Below are 24,016 nucleotides of genomic sequence, written 5' to 3' on the forward strand. Positions count from 1 at the left end.
ACGAAATCGTCCCACCTACTCAACAGCCAGTGGAATCCCGTGGCGCGTTATTCAAATACCTTAGAAATGCTATTACTTCAATTTCTCAAACATATGACTATTTTACACCATTTTAAAGACAAGACTCGTTAATCTAACCACACTGTCCGATTTCAAAAAGGCTGTCCGATTTCACACTGTCTGATTTCATTAGCATTAGCATGTGACGTTCAGAACTAGCATACCCACCGCAAACTTCCGGTGAATTTACTAAATTACTCACGATAAACGTTCACAAAAAACATAACAATTATTTTAAGAATTATAGATACAGAACTCCTTTATGCAATCGCTATGTCCGATTTTAAAATAGCTTTTCGGCAAAAGCACATTTTGCAATATTCTGAGTAGATAGCCCAGCCATCACGGGCTAGCTATTTAGACACCCACCAAGTTTAGCACTCACCAAACTCCGATTTACTATAAGAAAAATTGGATTACCTTTGCTGTTCTTCGTCAGAATGCACTCCCAGGACTTCTACTTCAATAACAAATGTTGGTTTGGTTCAAAATAATCCATAGTTATGTTCAAATATCCTCTGTTTTGTTCGTGCGTTCAAGACACTATCCGAAGGGTGACGAAGGGTGACGCGCCCGACACGTTTCGTGACAAAAAAAATCTAAATATTCCATTACCGTACTTCGAAGCATGTCAACCGCTGTTTAAAATCAATTTTTATGCGATTTTTCTCATAAAAAAGCGATAATATTCCGATCGGGAAACCCTGTTTATTTTCAAAGACAGAGAAAATAAAAACATGGTGTCGCATCGTGCACGCGCCTCAGTTTCATTGTCCTCTGATCGACCACTATCCAAATGCGCTAATGTTTTTCAGCCAGGGGCTCCAAAGACATCATTCACCGGTTTGCCGCCTTCTGAGAGCCTATGGGAGCCGTAGGAAGTGTCACGTTACAGCAGAGATCCTCAGTTTTCAATAAAGAGAGTGTAGAAGCCCAAGAAATGGTCAGACAGGCCACTTCCTGTAAGGAATCTTCTCAGGTTTTTGCCTGCCATATGAGTTCTGTTATACTCACAGACACCATTCAAACAGTTTTAGAAACTTTAGGGTGTTTTCTATCCAAAGCCAATAATTATATGCATGTTCTAGTTTCTGGGCAGTAGTAATAACCAGATTAAATCGGGTACGTTTTTTATCCGGCCGTGCAAATACTGCCCCCTATCCCCAACAGGCTAATGCCATGACATCGTTTTCTGGAATTTTCCAAGCTGTTTAAAGGCACAGTCAACTTAGTGTATGTAAACTTCTGACCCACTGGATTTGTGATACAGTGAATTATAAGTGAAATAATCTGTCTGTAAACAATTGTTGGAAAAATGACTTGTGTCATGCACAAAGTAGATGTCTTAACCGACTTGCCAAAACTATAGTTTGTTAACAAGAAATTTGTGGAGTGGTAGAAAAACGAGTTTTAATGACTCCAACCTAAGTGTATGTAAACTTCTGACTTCCACTGTACGTGCATACATTAAAAGTTGAACTAACAGTCACATCATAATTACCTCGCTGGTGGGCTACGAAAGTGACTGGAGAGGAACCACTGAGTAGAGTCAACTTTAATATTCATCACTGCATGCCCTCTCATCACAGCACACACACACATATATACACACACACACGCTCATCAACTTGTCACCGTTGGTATTTTCATTAATGTCAAAACTGTGCGTATGTGTGTGTCTCTGTGTGTGTGTCAAATCAAATTGTATTTGTCACATGCTTCGTAAACAACAGGTGTTTGATTTGTGTGTGTGTGTGTGTGTCTCTGTGTGTGTGTGTCTCTCTGTGCATGTGTGTCTCCATGTGTGTGTGTCTCTCTGTGTGTGTGTCTCTGTGTGTGTGTGTATTTGTGTGTCAAATAAATGTTATTTGTCACATGCTTCGTAAACAACAGGTGTTTGATTTGTATGTGTGTCTCTGTGTGTGTGTGTGTCTCTCTCTCTGTGTGTGTGTGTGTGTGTGTGTATGTGTGTGTGACATCACTTACCAGAAAGATGAATTACATTTTCGCAGACTCCTCCTCCTCCTCCTCCTCCTCACACAGAGGGCTGAATATAAACACTGTTAAATGTGCACGGTGCCGTTGGTTGACAAGGCAATCATCTCATCAGCTTTAACACTGGTGTGGTGCCATGACATGGCATGACCTACACTTTAAGGGAATGGAAACAGCCCTGCAGAGAAATACAACTCCAAATAACTCCACAGTTAGGCGTTGACAGATAGGAGAGGGGAAGGGAGGGGAGGGGAGTGGGGGAGGGGAGGGGAGAGGAGAGGAGAGAAGAGAATAGAAGAGAGAGGAGAGGAGAGGGGAGGAGAGGGAAAGGGTAGGAGATGAGATGAGAGGAGAGTAGAGGGAAGGGGAGGAGCAGAGAGGAAAGGAGAGGGGAGAGGAGGGGAGAGGAGATGGAAGGGGAGGAGATGAGGGAAGGGGAGGAGATGAGGGAAGGGGAGGAGAGGAGAGGGAAGGGAAGGGAAGGGAAGGGGAGGAGAGGGGAGGAGAGGAGAGGGGAGAGGAGAAGACGAGAGGAGAGGGAAGGGGAGGAGCGGAGAGCAGAGGAGAGGGAAGGGGAGGAGACGAGAGGAGAGGGAAGGGGAGGAGCGGAGAGGGAAGGAGAGGAGAGAGGAGAGGGAAGGGGTAGAAGATGAGAGGAGAGGAGGTGAGAGGAGAGGGGAGGAGGGGAGAGGAGAGGAGAGGGAAGGGGAGGAGAGGAGAGGGAAGGAGAGGAGAGGAGAGGGGAGTAGATGAGAGGAGAGGAGAGGGAAGGGGAGGAGCGGAGAGGAAAGGAGAGGAGAGGGAAGGGGTAGGAGAGGAGAGGGAAGGGGAGGAGAGGAGAGGGAAGGGAAGGGAAGGGGTAGGAGAGGAGAGGAGAGGGAAGGGGAGGGGAGGAGAGGAGAGGGGAGGAGATGAGATGAGAGCAGAGGGAAGGGGAGGAGACGAGAGGAGAGGGAAGGGGAGGAGCGGAGAGGAGTGGAGAGGGAAGGGGAGGAGACGAGAGGAGAGGGAAGGGGAGGAGCGGAGAGGAGTGGAGAGGGAAGGGGAGGAGACGAGAGGAGAGGGAAGGGGAGGAGCGGAGAGGAAAGGAGAGGAGAGGGAAGGGGTAGGAGATGAGAGGAGAGGAGGTGAGAGGAGAGGGGAGGAGGGGAGAGGAAAGGAGAGGGAAGGGGAGGTGAGGAGAGGAGAGGAGAGGGAAGGGGAGGAGAGGTGAGGAGAGGAGAGGGAAGGGGAGTAGATGAGAGAAGAGGAGAGGGAAGGGGAGGAGCGGAGAGGAGAGGAGAGGGAAGGGGTAGGAGAGGAGAGGGAAGGGGAGGAGAGGAGAGGGAAGGGGAGAAGAGGAGAGGAGAGGAGAGGGGAAGGGGAGGAGATGAGAGGGAAGGGGAGGAGACGAGAGGAAAGGAGAGGAGAGGGAAGGGGTAGGAGAGGAGAGGGAAGGGGTACGAGAGGAGAGGGAAGGGGGAGGAGATGAGAGGAGAGGGAAGGGGAGGAGACGAGAGGAGAGGAAGGGGAGGAGCGGAGAGGAGAGGGAAGGGGAGGAGACGAGAGGAGAGGGAAGGGGAGGAGCGGAGAGGAAAGGAGAGGAGAGGGAAGGGGTAGGAGATGGGAGGAGAGGAGGTGAGAGGAGAGGGGAGGAGGGGAGAGGAAAGGAGAGGGAAGGGGAGGAGAGGAGAGGGAAGGGGAGGAGAGGAGAAGAGAGGGAAGGGGAGTAGATGAGAGAAGAGGAGAGGGAAGGGGAGGAGCGGAGAGGAGAGGAGAGGGAAGGTGTAGGAGAGGAGAGGGAAGGGGAGAAGCGGAGAGGAAAGGAGAGGAGAGGGAAGGGGTAGGAGAGGGGAGGGGAGGAGATGAGAGGGAAGGGAAGGAGACGAGAGGAGACGGAAGGGGAGGAGCGGAGAGGAGAGGGAAGGGGAGGAGACGAGAGGAGAGGGAAGGGGAGGAGCGGAGAGGAAAGGAGAGGAGAGGGAAGGGGTAGGAGATGGGAGGAGAGGAGGTGAGAGGAGAGGGGAGGAGGGGAGAGGAAAGGAGAGGGAAGGGGAGGAGAGGAGAGGGAAGGGGAGGAGAGGAGAAGAGAGGGAAGGGGAGTAGATGAGAGAAGAGGAGAGGGAAGGGGAGGAGCGGAGAGGAGAGGAGAGGGAAGGTGTAGGAGAGGAGAGGGAAGGGGAGGAGAGGAGAGGGAAGGGGAGAAGAGGAGAGGAGAGGGGAAGAGAGGAGAGGAGAGGGGAAGAGAGAGGAGAGGAGAGGAGAGGGAAGGGGAGGAGAGGAGAGGGAAGGGGTACGAGAGGAGAGGAAAGGAGAGGAGAGGGAAGGGGTAGGAGAGGAGAGGGAAGGGGGAGAGGAGAGGGAAGGGGAGGAGAGGAGAGGAGAGGGAAGGGGAGAAGCGGAGAGGAGGGGGAGGAGAGGGAAGGGGTAGGAGAGGGGAGGGGAGGAGATGAGAGGGAAGGGAAGGAGACGAGAGGAGACGGAAGGGGAGGAGAAGAGCGGAGAGGGGAGGAGCGGAGAGGAGAGGAATGCGTGAGAGTTAGAATTAGTGGTGGTGCTGAGGCTGAGCAGATGATAAGGTTAGTTACTATAACAGGACAGCCGACAAGGCCAAACCCTATTCCCTCTCATTTTGCAGTATTCTTCTTCTTCTTTTTCTTCTTCTCAATAGCAGACCCACTCTGGTGACTCAATCAGATACCTTCTAAAAACGTTTAAATACTCATGTTGGAAATGGGCTGCTATCAGGACTTACTCATAAAACACTAAAGGGTTAATCAATTGTAGTTGGTTATTGCAAAATGAGCTAAATGACCAGCCATATCCAACATGTCAAAAGCAGTTTTCTCTTCTCTTTTTTATTTCCTACTCTCGCAGGTCTTGTTTGACCAGCTGTGGAGCATTATACTACTCTGCAGGTCTCTACTCTACAGAAGTTGGACTACTGTATTAATCCCCTCTAATCTATAATGAGGTGTAAACTGCACCAGCTCTTGATTTACTAAATCATACCCCTCTAAAGATAACTTTTCTCTCTCTCTCTGTCGCTTTCTCTCTCTGTCTCTCTCTCTTTCTCTCTTTCTCTCTCTCTCTCTCTCTCTCTCTCTCTCTCTCTCTCTCTCTCTCTCTCTCTCCCTCCCTGTCTCTCTCTCTCTCTCTCTCTCTCTCTGTCGCTTTCTCTCTCTGTCTCTTTCTCTTTCTCTCTCTCTCTCTCTCTCTCTCTCTCACTCTCTCTCACTCTTTCTCTCACTCTGTCTCTTTTTATCTGTTTTTAATTTATATTCTCTCTATCCTCCAAAGATAACTTCTCCCCAGGCTCTCTCCCATACCGTTTCCCATCAGTGCAGAGTTCAGGTTGCTGGTGTTTTAAACTGTCAGAACACTCAGTATTTCTGTCATCAATTCCGTGTAACGTCAGGTTCTTTATGGAACAGGGAAACCACAGTGGCTGCTGAGCAAACATGTCCTTCATCAAGATGTGGATTCCTGAGAGCAGAATCTGTCCGATGTATTAAAGCTGTGTGTATAGAAGCAGAAACACAGCGAGAGAGAGGAGAGACGCTAGGGCCTGCTAGGGCCTGGAGTTTTTTCCTGACCACAAACTCCTGGCCTTTTGTAATGCAGAAAGTGGCTGGAGATACAGAACCCATGATTTCAACATGAGGGCCTGGAGTCCATCTTCTCCTGCTGGGACCTGAAGTTTTTCCTGAATGTTTTTCACCTTGTCAGGTCACATTGCAGGAATAACTCCTGGCCCTACTTCATAATGTAGTAGAGTTAAAATGGTTATTCCAGCAAACTTCAAATTATTAGAATAGTACACAACGCAGAACAGAACAATCAGGTTGAGGGTCAGTGGCCAAAGCCCGCGAACAGGAATATTCCAAGTTCAGACAGAAGGGGGGAGTCAGATCGCCAGGAACTTTACTTTTGGTTTCTAATTTTAATTGTTGCGCTACTGGTGATGCCTGTTGATGTTAGGTAGGCAGCTACAGTAGCTGAATGATGTTAACATCTTCAGGTTTTGTTTCATTAAATGTATTTTATTTTATCTGGGTGCTTACGTCACCTACTAACACCCTGGTACTACCCATAGATCCCGCTCTCCTCAGTCTGAGAAAACACTGAGAGAGAAAGGTACGGGTTGCAGATTACTCCTTTGTAGAAGTCCGTAACGTGAAATAAATAAACGTCCCAAGGTTAATGCTGTAGATATTGTTATAAGGGGATGTGAAACTATCGAAACACGTAACTTTCAGAGTTTTATTGTTGTTATTAATATAGTTACAGAGTGCTAAAAGTGTTGCTAGCTAGCATGACTTTCTTTCTGTGATGCAGACGGCTAGCTGAGCTGCCGACTAGTGATGGTGTTGCATTATGGGGGATGTAGTTTTTGCCCTCTAAGGCGATTTTACGTTGTAACTTGTTTGTGTTGCAGTGGTTTTGTACATGAGTTGTTGTATTTTGCTACTGTCAGCACTGAAAGCACCTAGCAATGTATTGGGGATGTGAGACAGGATATGTGTTTTACCTTTCTTCATGCTCCTGTGTAGAACAACTTGTCAGGTGGTGCATTGGAGACTGATGTGTTCCTGTCCTGTCTTTTCATAATACTATTGCAGGTATGGTTCTATTGTCTAAGAATTAAGATTATACATTCTTTGTATTAAGGACTGGTTATTATTTTATACTATACATTATGGCTTTATGTATGAGTGTGATTGTGAGAGTCTGAGAAAACACTGAGAGAGAAAGAACAACTTGTCAGGTGGTGCATTGGAGACTGATGTGTTCCTGTCCTGTGTTTTCATAATACTATTGCAGATCAACATAAAAGCCTTAAAGACAGCCGTGGTGTCGCTCTTCATTTCTTGGTTCTCCTGTGGTGCATAAGAAACCCGCTACAATAACATGGTCCAAGATACTCAATCCATCATTTTAACATGACTGTGTCTGAAATACCAAGTTGACTCATTTCAAATATTTCCTATGAACATAAATGTTTCATGTGGCACGTTCATGACTAAGGCAACAGCTTTATTCAATATGTATTACGGAACTTCTGCGTTCCAGCCTGATTGAAATTTAAAGGCAGGTTTAGTGGAGACATAATTCAATCTGAAATGACCTTCACACTTCTTGACTGTAATGCTTCAGCCATCCAGATTGAATAGAGTCCTAAATATTCATACTATCAAATTCTTCAGGACATGGATGGAACACAAATAAGATATGAACCTGAGTCTATTCTTGTGGCTTATAGGCTATCGGTTAAGAGCGTTGGGCCAGTAACCGAAAGGTCACTAGTTCGAATCCCGAGCCGACTAGGTGGAAAAATCTGTTGATGTGCCCTTGAGCAAGGCAGTTAACCCTAATTGCTCCTGTAAGTCTCTCTGCATAAGAGCGTCTGGTAAATTACTAAAATGTAAAATGTAGTGGGAGGAGCCTCATAGTCTGTCTGGCTGTGCTACTCATCTCACTGTGGTTCTAGATCATCTCACTGTGTGGTTCTAGATCATCTCCTGTGGTTCTAGATCATCTCACTGTGTGGTTCAAGGTCATCTCACTGTGTGGTTCAAGGTCATCTCACTGTGTGGTTCTAGGTCATCTCAGAGTGGTTCTAGGTCATCTCACAGTGGTTCTAGGTCATCTCACTGTGGTTCTAGGTCAACTCACTTTGGTTCTAGATCATCTCACTGGGGTTCAAGGTCATCTCCTGGGGTTCTAGATCATCTCACTGGGGTTCAAAGTCATCTCCTGGGGTTCTAGATCATCTCACTGTGGTTCAGGCACCCCGGGGTCGAACTCACTGGGGTTCGTCACTCCTGGGGTTCTAGATAATCTCACTGGGGTTCAAGGTCACCTCCTGGGGTTCTAGATACATCTCACTGGGGTTCAAAGTCATCTCCTGGGGTTCTGGATCATCTCACAGTGGTTCTAGGTCATCTCACTGGGGATCTAGATCATCTCACAGTGGTTCTAGGTCAACTCACTGTGGTTCAAGGTAATCTCTGTGGTTCTAGATCATCTCACTAGGGTTCAAGGATCTCACAGTGGTTCTAGGTCATCTCCTGTGGTTCTAGATCATCTCACTGGGGATCAAGGTCAACTCCTGGGGTTCCAGATCATCTCACTGCGGTTCAAGGTCATCTCCTGGGGTTCTAGATCATCTCACTGGGGTTCAAGGTCATCTCCTGGGGTTCTAGATCATCTCACTGGGGTTCAAGGTCATCTCCTGGGGTTCTAGATCATCTCACTGGGGTTCAGGGTCATCTCCTGTGGTTCTGGATCATCTCACTGGGGTTCAAGGTCATCTCCTGTGGTTCTAGATCATCTCACTGGGGTTCAAGGTCATCTCCTGGGGTTCTAGATCATCTCACTGGGGTTCAAGGTCATCTCCTGTGGTTCTGGATCATCTCACTGGGGTGCAAGGTCATCTCACTGTATTTGGCCTTCCAGAGACAACTACCACAGACCTAAATATTCACATGCCAGCTATCTTCTCGTCTACCCAACCTATAACCAGACCTCACACAGCAGCTCTGTTCTCCTCTGGGAAGTGGATCTCCCACTATAGTCAGACCTCACACAGCAGCTCTGTTCTCCTCTGGGAAGTGGATCTCCACTATAGTCATACCTCACACTGCAGCTCTGTTCTCCTCTGGGAAGTGGATCTCCACTATAGTCAGACCTCACACTGCAGCTCTGTTCTCCTCTGGGAAGTGGATCTCCACTATAGTCAGACCTCACACTGCAGCTCTGTTCTCCTCTGGGAAGTGGATCTCCACTATAGTCATACCTGACACTGCAGCTCTGTTCTCCTCTGGGAAGTGGTTCTCCCACTATAGTCAGACCTCACACAGCAGCTCTGTTCTCCCCTGGGAAGTGGATCTCCCACTATAGTCAGACCTCACACTGCAGCTCTGTTCTCCTCTGGGAAGTGGATCTCCACTATAGTCAGACCTCACACTGCAGCTCTGTTCTCCTCTGGGAAGTGGATCTCCCACTATAGTCAGACCTCACACTGCAGCTCTGTTCCCTCCTGGGAAGTGGATCTCCACTATAGTCAGACCTCACACTGCAGCTCTGTTCTCCTCTGGGAAGTGGATCTCCTACTATAGTCAGACCTCACACTGCAGCTCTGTTCTCCTCTGGGAAGTGGATCTCCTACTATAGTCAGACCTCACACAGCAGCTCTGTTCTCCTCTGGGAAGTGGATCTCCCACTATAGTCAGACCTCACACTGCAGCTCTGTTCTCCTCTGGGAAGTGGATCTCCTACTATAGTCAGACCTCACACTGCAGCTCTGTTCTCCTCTGGGAAGTGGATCTCCACTATAGTCAGACCTCACACTGCAGCTCTGTTCTCCTCTGGGAAGTGGATCTCCTACTATAGTCAGACCTCACACTGCAGCTCTGTTCTCCTCTGGGAAGTGGATCTCCACTATAGCTACTGATGAAAGAGACGGAGAGTCTGATATCTAAAGAATGGACTAGAAAGAACAATGTATTATCCATTTCCCCTCTGTTTTGTTGCATCTCTCTCTCTCTTTCTCTCTCTCTCCTGTCTCTCTCTCTATATATCTACACTCACTCTCTCTGTCTCTCTCTCTCTATATATATATACACTGCTCAAAAAAATAAAGGCAACACTTAAACAACACAATGTAACTCCAAGTCAATCACATTTCTGTGAAATCAAACTGTCCACTTAGGAAGCAACACTGATTGACAATACATTTCACATGCTGTTGTGCAAATGGAATAGACAACAGGTGGAAATTATAGGCAATTAGCAAGACACCACCAATAAAGGAGTGGTTCTGCAGGTGGTGACCACAGACCACTTCTCAGTTCCTATGCTTCCTGGCTGATGTTTTGGTCACTTTTGAATGCTGGCGGTGCTTTCACTCCAGTGGTAGAATGAGACGGAGTCTACAACCCACACAAGTGGCTCAGGTAGTGCAGCTCATCCAGGATGGCAGATCAATGCGAGCTGTGGCAAGAAGGTTTGCTGTGTCTGTCAGCATAGTGTCCAGAGCATGGAAGCGCTACCAGGAGACAGGCCAGTACATCAGGAGACGTGGAGGAGACCGTAGGAGGGCAACAACCCAGCAGCAGGACCGCTACCTCCGCCTTTGTGCAAGGCGGAGCAGGAGAAGCACTGCCAGAGCCCTGCAAAATGACCTCCAGCAGGCCACAAATGTGCATGTGTCTGCTCAAACGGTCAGAAACAGACTCCATGAGGGTGGTATGAGGGCCCGACGTCCACAGGTGGGGGTTGTGCTTACAGCCCAACACCATGCAGGATGTTTGGCATTTGCCAGAGAACACCAAGATTGGCAAATTCGCCACTGGCGCCCTGTGCTCTTCACAGATGAAAGCAGGTTCACACTGAGCACGTGACAGACGTGACAGAGTCTGGAGACGCCGTGGAGAACGTTCTGCTGCCTGCAACATCCTCCAGCATGACCGGTTTGGCGGTGGGTCAGTCATGGTGTGGGGTGGCATTTCTTTGGGGGGCCGCACAGCCCTCCATGTGCTCGCCAGAGGTAGCCTGACTGCCATTAGGTACCGAGATGAGATCCTCAGACCCCCTGTGAGACCATATGCTGTTGCAGTTGGCCCTGGGTTCCTCCTAATGCAAGTCAATGCTAGACGTCATGTGGCTGGAGTGTGTCAGCAGTTCCTGCAAGAGGAAGACATTGATGCTATGGACTGGCCCGCCCGTTCCCCAGACCTGAATCCAATTGAGCACATCTGGGACATCATGTCTCGCTCCATCCACCAACGCCACGTTGCACCACAGACTGTCCAGGAGTTGGCGGATGCTTTAGTCCAGGTCTGGGAGGAGATCCCTCAGGAGACCATCCGCCACCTCATCAGGAGCATGCCCAGGCGTTGTAGGGAGGTCATATAGGCACGTGGAGGCCACACACACTACTGAGCCTCATTTTGACTTGTTTTAAGGACATTATATCAAAGTTGGATCAGCCTGTAGTGTGGTTTTCCACTTTAACCTGTTAGGGCTAGGGGGCAGTATTTACACCGCCGGATAAAAAACGTACCCGATTTAATCTGGTTACCACTCCTACCCAGTAACTACAATATGCATATACGTATTACATATGGATAGCCAACACCCTAAAGTTTCTAAAACTGTTTGAATGGTGTCTGTGAGTATAACAGAACTCATTTGGCAGGCAAAAACCTGTGAAGGTTTCATGCAGGAAGTGGCCTGTCTGACAAGGTGTTGTTGTTCTTGCTTCTGTTTATTGAAGAGTCAGGATCTTAGCTGTAACGTGACATTTCCTACGGCTCCAATAGGCTCTCAGAGCCCGGGAAAAACCTGAACGATGACGAGGCAGCCTCAGGCTGAAACACATAATCGCCTTTGCCAAGTGGCCCATCAGAGGACAATGGAATTAGGCGCGTGCCCGATTCGACCCAGTGATATATTTTCCTTCGGCTGTTTATCTAATTGCAGATTCCCGGTCGGAATATTAGCGCTTTTTTACGAGAAAAATGGCATAAAAATTTGATTTTAAACAGCGGTTGACATGCTTCGAAGTACGGTAATGAAATATTTAGAAATCTTTTGTCACGAAATGCAGTTATTTACCATTGGGATAGTGTCTAGAACGCACGAACAAAACGTTGCTGTTGGAACATAACTATGGATTATTTTGGACCAAAACTACATTTGTTATTGAAGTAGAAGTCCTGGGAGTGCATTCTGACGAAGAACAGGAAAGGTAAGACCATTTTTCTTATAGTAAATCTGATATTGGTGAGTGCTAAACCTGCTGGGTGTCTAAATAGCTAGCCCTGTGATGCCGGGCTATGTACTTAGAATATTGCAAAATGTGCTTTCACCGAAAAGCTATTTTAAAATCGGACATATCGAGTGCATAGAGGAGTAATGTATCTATAATTCTTTAAATAATTGTTATGCTTTTTGTGAATGTTTATCGTGAGTAATTTAGTAAATTGTTAGTAAATTCGCCGGAAGTTTGCAGGGGGTATGCTAGTTCTGAACGTCACATGCTAATGTAAAAAGCTGTTTTTTGATATAAATATGAACTTGATTGAACAAAACATGCATGTATTGTATAAAATAATGTCCTAGGGTGTGTCATCTGATGAAGATCATCAAAGGTTAGTGCTGCATTTAGCTGTGCTTCTGGGTTTTTGTGACATTATATGCTAGCTTGAAAAATGGGTGTCTGATTATTTCTGGCTGTGGTACTCTGCTGACATAATCTAATGTTTTGCTTTCGCTGTAAAGCCTTTTTGAAATCGGACAGTGTGGTTAGATAAAGGAGAGTCTTGTCTTTAAAATGCTGTGAAATAGTCATATGTTTGAAAAATTGAAGTTTTTGTATTTTTGAGGAATTTGTAATTCGCGCCACGCCTATCATTGGACATTGGAGCAGGTGTTCCGCTAGCGGAACGTCTAGATGTAAGAGGTTAAAATCCATTTTTATGCCATTTTTCTCGTAAAAAAGCGATAATATTCCGACCGGGAATGTCCATTTAGCTAAACAGAGGAAAGAAAACAAAGCTTTCGGTCGATGCGGGCACGAGCCTGAGTCTCACAGTACTGTAACCAGCCACTACCCAAACGCGCTACTTTGTTTCAGCCAGAGCCTGCAAAGCCACGATTCAGTATTTTGCCGCCTTCTGAGAGCCTATGGCAGCCGTAGGAAGTGTCACGGGACAGCTAAAATCCTCACTCTTCAATAAACAGAGACAAGAAGAACGACACCTTGTCAGACAGGCCACTTCCTGCATGAAATCTTCTCAGGTTTTTGCCTGCCATATGAGTTCTGTTATACTCACAGACACCATTCAAACAGTTTTAGAAACTTTAGGGTGTTTTCTATCCAAAGCCAATAATTATATGCATATTCTAGTTACTGGGCAGGAGTAGTAACCAGATTAAATCGGGTACGTTTTTATCCAGCCGTGTCAATACTGCCCCCTATCCCCAACAGGTTAAAAGTGGAACGATGCGACACTAAACTTCGAGGGGTCACTCAGACTACCTCGCCTCTCACATTGAGAGTCATGCTGAAACTACACTTCCAGGACGTATCGCTCGTTCACCCTGTGTATGTTACCAGCCTCAAAACTGTAACCCTGCTACTTGGAGCAGACTTGATGGATCGGTTACTCCCATTGATGGATTGGAAAACCAACCAGGTATGGTCACAGGCCACAGTGCCTACTCCACTGACCACACTGTCTCCCCCTAACGCTAGCTGCAACGCAGTCCTTCACGAGGGGTATCTGTCGAAAGCACCCCTTGGAAAAAAAGACATTTAGAAACCTCTTGGTACAAAATCCGATCCACGGAGATAGTACGATATCTCGACACATTCCATCAGCCAACCTGATTGACCATTCTTTTCATGATTTCGAGCCAGCTGTCTCTGTGAATAAGCAACTTCCCTCCTCCTTGCAGTCGTGCAATACGATAGTTGAGATTAACTTCTCTTGCCCTTTGGACACTTCCGCAAGCACTGCGGCCGTCTCAGCAAGAAAAACATTGATGCGCAGAGTATACTCTGTTTCCGATGATACACCTTGCGCTTTGTTGGGGACTGTCACCCCTTACAATGACACTAATGGCGTCAGTCCAGCAACTGATCCGATGACTCCCACTGGTGAAACACTTTGCGATATCACAGACCGATATCCTCGTCTCAGTTCGCACGTAATGAAGAGGTTGCCACACGCGGACGCGGTGGTGACTGACATGCCTTGACAGCCACTGAGCGTTTTGAAGCACAAACACCAGGAGATTTGGTTGAAAGGTTACAGCCATTCTCATAACAACGCGGTCGCTGACAACTCGTACATAGGGTCCGACCTTTTCATTTGCGCATCGGACACCAACACCACCCGCTGGTGGGGGGGTCCCGAGGCACAAAGGGGGGGAATAGTAGCCCAGACCCATGATGAGCCTCATCGAGGCCGGTGGGGGGGTCAAGACTACGGACAACACCGTACGAGGCCGCCAGAGCATAAATCAAATCTAGTTGTAAACTCCCCTATGAGAACAGTGAGGAGCAGACAGGCCCCTAGACGGGGTTTATCTTAGAACACATGTAAGATAGTACTGAGGTGTACCACACTGGTCGTAAAGGAAGTCCAGTGGACTTGTCCACCTTCAAAACAAATGGCATCAATAACCATTCTTTGCCATGTGTAGGTTCAACTACAATACAACTTGTAATATGCTCCAATCATGTGTTCCGGTAGATAATATTTCAGAATAAATTGGTAGGATAACTGGTTCCCTTGAGTACCAGTACCAATACTAGCAACAGTCAGTCCAGCTACAATCAGTAAGAATGTTAGAGACTTAACCAATCAAATTACCATTGACAACAGCGACATAGGAGTCACTCAGAGTGCAACACATGGAGGGGAATCTCCAGTGCACTCTTCCAATGGTTAACACACATGTCACTAATAAATAGGACCCTCCATTCAGGAGGAAAATTATTAGAAGTCATGAACCATGATCACACCACGTATGACTGGTCCAATACTTAACCTGTTAGGGCTAAGGGGCAGCATTGACACGGCTGGATAAAAAACATACCCGATTTAATCTGGTTACCACTCCTACTCAGTAACTAGAATATGCATATACTTATTACATATGGATAGAAAACACCCTAAATTTTCTAAAACTGTTTGAATGGTGTCTGTGAGTATAACAGAACTCAAATGGCAGGTCAAAACCTGAGAGATTCCTTTACAGGAAGTGGCCTGTCTGACCATTTCTGGAACTTCTTTGCCATCTCTATCATTTACTAAGGATCTCTGCTCTAACGTGACACTTCCCACGTCGTCCATAGGCTCTCATAGCCCGGGAAAAAAGAGAATGTCGTCATTCCAGCCCCAGGCTGAAACACATTATCGCCTTTCTCAAGTGGCCCATCAAGAGACACTAGCTTATGCGCGTGACCCCGACCGCCCCCGCCTTTGGGATTTTTTCCTCTGTTTGCCGAAAAGGAGATTCCCTGTCGGAATTTTATCGCTTTTCTACGAGAAAAATGACGTAAAAATTGATTTTAAACAGTGGTTGACATGCTTCGACGTACGGCAATGGAATACTTTGAATTTTATTGTCAGGAATTGCGCCAAGCGCGCGACACTTCTTTACTATTTCGGATAGTGTCTGGAACGCACGAACAAAACGCCGCTATTCGGATATAACGATGGATTATTTTGGACCAAACCAACATTTGTTATTGAAGTAGACGTCCTGGGTGTGCATTCTGACGAAGACAACAAAAGGTAATGACATTTTTATAATAGTAAATATGATTATGGTGAGTGCTAAACTTGCCGGGTGTCTAAATAGCGAGCCCGTGATGCCTGGGCTATCTACTGAGAATATTGCAAAATGTGCTTTCACCAAAAAGCTATTTTAAAATCGGACATATCGAGTGCATAGAGGAGGTCTGTATCTATAATTCTTAAAATAATTGTTATGCTTTTTGTGAACGTTTATCGTGAGTAATTTAGTAAAATGTTAGCGAATTCCCCGTAAGTTTGCGGGGGGTATGCTAGTTCTGAACGTCACATGCTAATGTAAAAAGCTGGTTTTTGATATAAATATGAACTTGATTGAACAAAACATGCATGTATTGTATAACATAATGTCCTAGGGTTGTCATCTGATGAAGATCATCAAAGGTGAGTGCTGCATTTAGCTGTCTTCTGGGTTTTGGTGACATTATATGCTGGCTTGAAAAATGGGTGTCTGATTATTTCTGGCTTGGTACTCTGCTGACATAATCTAATGTTTTGCTTTCGTTGTAAAGCCTTTTTGAAATCGGACAGTGTGGTTAGATTAACGAGAGTCTTATCTTTAAATGGCTGTAAAATAGTCATATGTTTGAGAAATTGAAGTAATATGATTTTGAAGATTTTGAAAATCGCGCCACAGGATGGCAGTGGCTGTTACGTAGGTGGGACGAATTCGTCCCGCCGGTCCCATAGAGGTTAAAGAGTACTTCCGTCGTGAGGTTAGCTCCTCCATAGCTATGAAATAGACTTCATACCTATCGCCACTACAGTAGCGGAAGACACAGTGACTTGTAGAAAAACTACTACAGACTCCCTTGACACCAATTCAGACTGACCTCCAGGCATTGACCTGAAAATTACCTGACTACGTCAGACTCATTCTGAACAAGTTGTAATCTGCCCGGATACTTGGTTTTCTTCCCTTGACATGCGCGCTTGTGTAAGCATAAGCGCACATGCACAACGGAACATCCAATTAGGATTTATGCTATGACCACTTAAGGGCCCAAGCAATATACCAGACTTAGTAAAGTTGAACATTTACTTCTAGGCCTTTGACTCTACAGCACTCACCAGTTATCTTCCCAGAAGTCCATAGGTCATCCCTGTAGACTGCCCAAAACTAGTGCATTACAGCTGTAGACTTATCATATAGTTAAACTTAGGATAGCGCCTAAGCAACACACCAAGTAGGAAAAACCCTAGATATGGCATTAGAGACAATGTCATGATAATCATTTTGCCAGAACATTTGACGTATATAGAATACAGTCCAATTAGATGATTTTTTGTGTGAGAACTATATTTTGTATATTTTTTTGGTTTATGCTTTCATTCCTTTTCGGTTCAGTTCCTTTGACACTTAGGAAGTGATAGAGCCATAAACAAAGTCCCCATACAACCATCACTTAGTGCCACAACGCCGCTCATTGGGGAATGAATGTAATTATATATATTTCATGAGTGTGTGTGCGTTGTTAACATCTGCCTAAGTTACTGCCCAGATCTTCCAGTCTGGACGACGGGTCCGGAACGGCGACCCCAAATCCGGACACCCACGGCCTATCCTTGTGGCGGCATGCCCGCTGTCAGAGAGCCTACCAAGGTAAACCACCAGAAGGGGGGACCGCAACGGCGATCACCAACCAGGACATCCCCTGGCCCTTCCTGGGGTACTTTGCAGCTTCCAGGGAACCTACCAAGGTACACCACTAGAGGGGACCGCAACGGCGATCACCAACCGGACATCAACTGCCCATCCTTGTGGTGGACTGCTCCGCTTTCAGAGAGCCTACCAAGTTCCACCACCAGAGGGGACTGCAACGATGATCTACCAATGGGACATCACGTGGTCATGATTTTATGTTGATTTGTAACTTGCAGGATAAACAAGATCCAAACCACCGGGGGGGTATGTCATGACGTTGGCCTCTTTGAGTACAGGGAGGACAGTTGACCCCCTCCCCCTTGCACCATCCCCCAACCTACCTCCCCCACCCAGGCCCTGTGTGAAAGGGTTGTAAAACTCTAAGAGGAGAATCTCTTGCCACATGTCCCATAGAGAGACACAGGAAATTCTTCCAACTGACAGAATTGGGAAACCGAATGACATTTAGGTTCTAGAGAAGGTATGAAAGATTGATGAAGAATCCAGCTACGAACTGGTCCGCTTGGTACAATTTTGTGATACTCAGAAGAGACAATATAGCCATATTACCATAAAACTGTTTATATAATAGCCTCAGCGATGAGACTTGCATCCACATGGTTGTATAAAATGTATTAATAAGGATAAAGCTATTTGTAATACATTGAGATGCTATGTAATGATGTTAATAGGGCTAGGGGGCAGTATTTGCACAGCCGGATAAAAAAACGTACCCCGATTTAATCTGGTTACTACTCCTGCCCAGTAACTAGAATATGCATATAATTGTTTGATTTGGATAGAAAACTGTTTGAATGGTGTCTGTAAGTATAACAGAACTCATATGGCAGTCAAAACCCATAGACAAATCCTGACAGGAAACTGAAATCTGATGTGTGGATATCACTTCAAACATTTGCCATTGAAACACACAGGGGCTTACAAAGTTGTTTGAGCCTCCTACCATCAAAATTGACTGAAAGAGAGGATGTTTACCTTGGTCACAGGAGATGGGCCATTACCATTGTGACGTCGGCGCCCATGGGTACTCTCCCTTTTCGAAACGTTTTGAAAGACAATGCAACCGTCCCAATGGAATATTATTGAAGCCCTGGTTGAAAAAGCCCCTAAAGATTTATGTTATACAACGTTTGACATGTTTGAACGAACTTAAATATATATTTTTTGCTCATTTCTGACGACAAGTCAGACGCACACGGTACATTTTTACTAGCCTTCGGAGCGCGCTAACACTATTGGGACATAAATTATTAACTTTTTTGAACAAAACTACATTTGTTATGGACCTGGGATTCATAGAAGTGCCTTCTGATAAAGATAATCAAAGGTAAGGGATTATTTACAATAGTATTTTTGATGGTTGATCGTTCCAAGATGGCTCCAACATAGACTTCTTTTCTGGGCATACCACGTCGTTTATTGCAAAGTGTGATTTCCCAGTAAAGTTATTTTTAAATCTGGCAAAGAGATGGCATTCAAGACATGTTAATCTATAAGTCTTTGAATGACAATATTACATTTTAACAATGTTTTCGAATAGTAATTTTGTAAATTGTAGCGCTGATCATCGAAAGCATTTGAGGGAAAAGATTTTCTGAACGTCATGCGCCGATGTAAAATGCTGTTTTTATACATAAATATGAACTTTATCGAACAAAAAATGCATGTGTTGTGTAGCATGATGTCCTAGGAGTGTCATCTGATGAAGGTTGTCAAAGGTTAGTGCTGCATTTAGCTGTGTTTTGGGTATTTGTGATGCATGCTAGTTGCTTTGAAAATGGCTGTGTGATTATTTCTGGCTGGGTACTCTGCTGACATAATCTAATGTTTTGCTTTTGCTGTAAAGCCTTTTTGAAATCGGACAACGTGGTTCGATTCAGGAGAGGTGTATCTATAAAACGGTGTAAAATAGTCATATGTTTGAGAAATTGAAGTTATAGCATTTATGAGGTTTTGCATTTAGCGCGACGCGATTCCACTGGCTGTTGATTAGGGTGGGACGCAAGCGTCCCACTGGCCCAGACAGGTTAATGTGATAGAATTGTATTTCTGTACCAAGCTTAACTCAGTCATCGGCACGCCCCCAGGCACACAGTCAGGACCAGGCGTCATGTGACATGTTCACTATAAAACTATACCCTGATCTACTTTCTTCAGACCAGGCCTCCACTCCATTGCGAGTTGGCCAATAGGTTTGACCATCCAAGTACTCTACTGAAAGTGAACTATACCACATGGTTAACTTTTAGACTATTGATACCGACAGAATAAGAACAAGTCTTTGATATTAATTAATAGTCTGCAGCTAGAAATTATATCATTGAACGCGAAGACCAACGAAACATCCATTCTATGACGACATTAATGAATGTCGCTTTGAAAGAACCATTCTAACCGAGAGAGAGAGAGAGAGAGAGAGAGAGAGAGAGAGAGAGAGAACGCGGACAAAACTCTCCAACAGAACGACGCTCCAACAAGGATCCCGACGACACACTGAGCGTAAATATATATTGATTGCAATTGTTCCCGAATGAGTGAGCGTTCAATTGTCAATTGTTAATATTAATGAACTCTGTGTACCTCCTCAGCTGAACTTTTATGACCCATTGTTGAACAAGACACCAGCCATGCCTGTTAGCCACTAGGGCACATTGCTCTACCAATTCTTTGTGATGATAATTACTGTTTGTATACTTTCTGTGAATTACTTAGTCTAGTAAATAAATGATTTTAAGACAATTGATGTATGGATGACTCTTAGTAAAGACTGGGTTCGTGCAGATACAACAATTTACGACGTTTGGAATGAGACTGGACGCGAGGTAAAATACACCATTTAAACCAGAAGATATATTTTAATAATTACAGGGAGTTAATTGATAAACATGTCTTCAGTTTAATGGTACCCCAAAGACACGACAGTATCCTCAGTATCAGTTCAGTAACCATGGTTCCCTCTAGTCTCTGTGTGTTAGCATGAGAGAAGATGACATCTGGGTATCCTCAGTATCAGTGTCAGGAAATGTAATGTCGTCACTGCTCTGTTCATATTTCTTTCTGTAAATGCCAAAAAGCTCAATTTACCAGCTGTTCAAAACCCTAGATGGACGTCTTCCTGGAATCCCTAAACATTTAAAGTTTAATAACCTATAAAACACATATAGAATGTTAGAGGGAAGAAAAGGCTTGGTAGGTGAGACTATGTGAAGAAAAGGCCCAGAGACAATCATTTGAAGGGTACCTACATAAGGACTTCACAACACATTCATTACCCATACATAACATAACACAATCATTACCCATACATAACACATTCATAACACATTCATTACACATACATAACACATTCATTATCCATACATAACACATTAATTCCCCATATATAACACATTCATAACACATTCATTACCCATGCATAACACATTCATTACCCATACATAACACATTCATTACCCATACATACCACATTCATTACACATTCATTACTCATGCATAACACATTCATAACACATTCATTACCCATACATAACACATTCATAACGCATTCATTACCGATACATAACACATTCATAACACATTCATTACCCGTACATAACACATTCATAACACATTCATTACCCATACATAACACATTCATTACCCATACATAACACATTCATTGCCAATACATAACACATTCATAACACATTCATAACACATTAATAAACGTAATATCAACGTGTGGTTGTTGGCATAAGCATGTTTAAAGCTGAACTCAGTCAGAAACAGATGTCCCAAAACTTTTTCATTGGTTCATTACAATGGTCTGACATCTGATGAACTCTGAGTGCTCATTTAATTGGTTAATCACCTTCCATAATTTCCTCTCTCTGTCAATTAAGCTAATATTCCTCTCCTCTTTATGATTAGAGAATGTTTGATGGCATCCAAATACTATACACATTTACTGTTAATCAGATATCTGTTGCTGGAGACAGGGGTGTCATGACGTTGCCCTCTGGGTTTTCTATGCACCATCCCCCGACCTCTATACTTCTGACACAAGGCTGTGTGAAGGCGGTCGTAAATTCCAAAGGGAATGTCCTGCCTAACAGGCCACAGTTTTGAGACAGAGTGGGTTTTGTATAGAGAACAAAGGATTCTTCCACAAGGTATAAAAGATCGGTGAAGAATCCAGCTACGAACTGGTCCACTTGGTACAATGTTATGAAACTCATAGAGACAATATTGCCATATTACCATACTAAGGTTTATATACTAGCCTCAGCGATGAGACTTATATCTAATGGTTGTATAAAATGATTTATAAGATTAAAGCTATTTGGAATATGTTGAGATGCTATGTACTGATGTTAATGTGAGAGAATTGTATTTCTGTACAAAGCTTAACTCAGTCATCGGCACGCCCCCAGGGACACAGACAGGACAAGGCATCATGTGACAGCTTTTCTACGTTCAGTATATAAGCCCCACCCAGAATTTCTTTCTTCAGACCATGCCTCCACTCCATTACGAGTTGGCCAATAGGTTTGACCATGCATCCCTCTACTGAACTTTAACCATACCACGTGGTTAAACTTTTAGACTATTGATACCGACAGAATAATAACAAGTTTTTGATATTAATTACTAGTCTGCAGCTAGAAATTCGGTATCATTGAACGCGAAGACCGACGAAACATACGTTCTATAACGACATTAATGAATGTCGCTTTGAAAGATCCATTCTAACCAAGAGAGAGAGAGAGAGGGAACTCTCCAACAGGACGAACCTTTCCAACAAAGATCACGACGACACACTGAGCGTAAATATATATATTGATTGCAATTGTTTCCGAATGAGTGAGCGTTCATGTGCAAAGGATTAGCATATCAATTGTTAATATTTATCAACTCTGTAGGGTCTTCTCAGCTGACCCCCCACTACTCTTTTGTTTAACAAGCTGCCATGCAGGTTTAGCCCACTAGGGCACATTACTCTACCATTTCTTTGTAATGATACCTACTGTTTTGTATGCTTTCTGTGAATTACTTAGTTTAGTAAATAAATGATTTTAAGACAATTGATGTATGGATGACTTAGTGAAGACTGGGTTCGTGCAGATAACAACAATTTATGACGTTTGGAATGAGACTGACGCGAGGTAAACTAACACATCATTAATGAGGAGACAAATCGACCAGATATTATGATATCTGGAAAGTTATATTAGGAAAATTATAACTTTGTAATCTGAATATTTTCCTTGGTGCCCCAACATTCTAGTTAATTACAGTTACATGATTAATCAGTTTAATCACGTAATAATAATTACAGAGTTATTTGATAAACATGTCTTCAAGTTAATGATGCCCCAAGACACGACAGGGGCTATGTCCCAAATGGAGCCCTGTACCCTGTACCCTATACCTTGTATCCTGTACCCTATACCTTGTACCCTGTACCCTATACCTTGTACCCTATACCCTATACCCTGTACCCTACACCCTATACCTTGTACCCTATACATTATACCCTGTACCCTATTCCCTTTCTAGTGCACTACTTTGGACCAGAGCTCTGTGTAGGGAATAGATAGGGAGCATTTTGGGACAGGGCCAAGACTTTTGGGAGCTTTTGTTCTAATCATATTAGTTGTGTTTAATTATGAATATATGCTCAGTTAGCTTTTAACTTATTCATATAAAAAAATACTTTAGGAAGTAATTTGCAAACTGCAGTTAGAATCACGAGAGTCGAACTCTGTCAAGCAGAAAGACACTAAGCTAAACTAAAAGCATTGTATTTGGGGATAAATCATTCACTAATCCATCAACCTCAATTAAATAAATAATAATGTAATGAACAATGTGGACATTGTGCAAGTTGAAGACTGTCATGGTCATAACATATTGATACAACAGTAGCTAAGATGGGGAGAAGTCTGTCCATAATAAAGCGCTGCTCTGCTTTCTTGACATCGCTACCAACAAAACAAGCCATACAGGCCCTAGTTCTGTAGCACCTGGACTACTGCCCAGTCAAATAGCCAAGTGCCATAAAGAGGGACATAGGCCAATTACAGTTGGCCCAGAACAGAGCAGCACGGTGGGCCCTTAAATGTGCACAGAGAGCTAACATCAATAATATGCATGTCAATCTCTCCTGGCTCAAAGTGGAGGAGAGATTGACTGCTTCACTGCTTGTATTTGTGAGAGGTATTGACATGTTGAATGCACCGTGCTGTCTGTTTAACCTGTTAGGGCTAGGGGGCAGCATTGACACGGCTGGATAAAAAACATACCCGATTTAATCTGGTTACCACTCCTACTCAGTAACTAGAATATGCATATACTTATTACATATGGATAGAAAACACCCTAAATTTTCTAAAACTGTTTGAATGGTGTCTGTGAGTATAACAGAACTCAAATGGCAGGTCAAAACCTGAGAGATTCCTTTACAGGAAGTGGCCTGTCTGACCATTTCTGGAACTTCTTTGCCATCTCTATCATTTACTAAGGATCTCTGCTCTAACGTGACACTTCCCACGTCGTCCATAGGCTCTCATAGCCCGGGAAAAAAGAGAATGTCGTCATTCCAGCCCCAGGCTGAAACACATTATCGCCTTTCTCAAGTGGCCCATCAAGAGACACTAGCTTATGCACGTGACCCCGACCGCCCCCGCCTTTGGGATTTTTTCCTCTGTTTGCCGAAAAGGAGATTCCCTGTCGGAATTTTATCGCTTTTCTACGAGAAAAATGACGTAAAAATTGATTTTAAACAGTGGTTGACATGCTTCGACGTACGGCAATGGAATACTTTGAATTTTATTGTCAGGAATTGCGCCAAGCGCGCGACACTTCTTTACTATTTCGGATAGTGTCTGGAACGCACGAACAAAACGCCGCTATTCGGATATAACGATGGATTATTTTGGACCAAACCAACATTTGTTATTGAAGTAGACGTCCTGGGTGTGCATTCTGACGAAGACAACAAAAG

The sequence above is a fragment of the Salmo salar genome, chromosome 06 (assembly GCF_965601325.2).
Source record: "Salmo salar chromosome 06, fSalSal1, whole genome shotgun sequence".
In the NCBI taxonomy this organism is placed as follows: domain Eukaryota; kingdom Metazoa; phylum Chordata; class Actinopteri; order Salmoniformes; family Salmonidae; genus Salmo; species Salmo salar.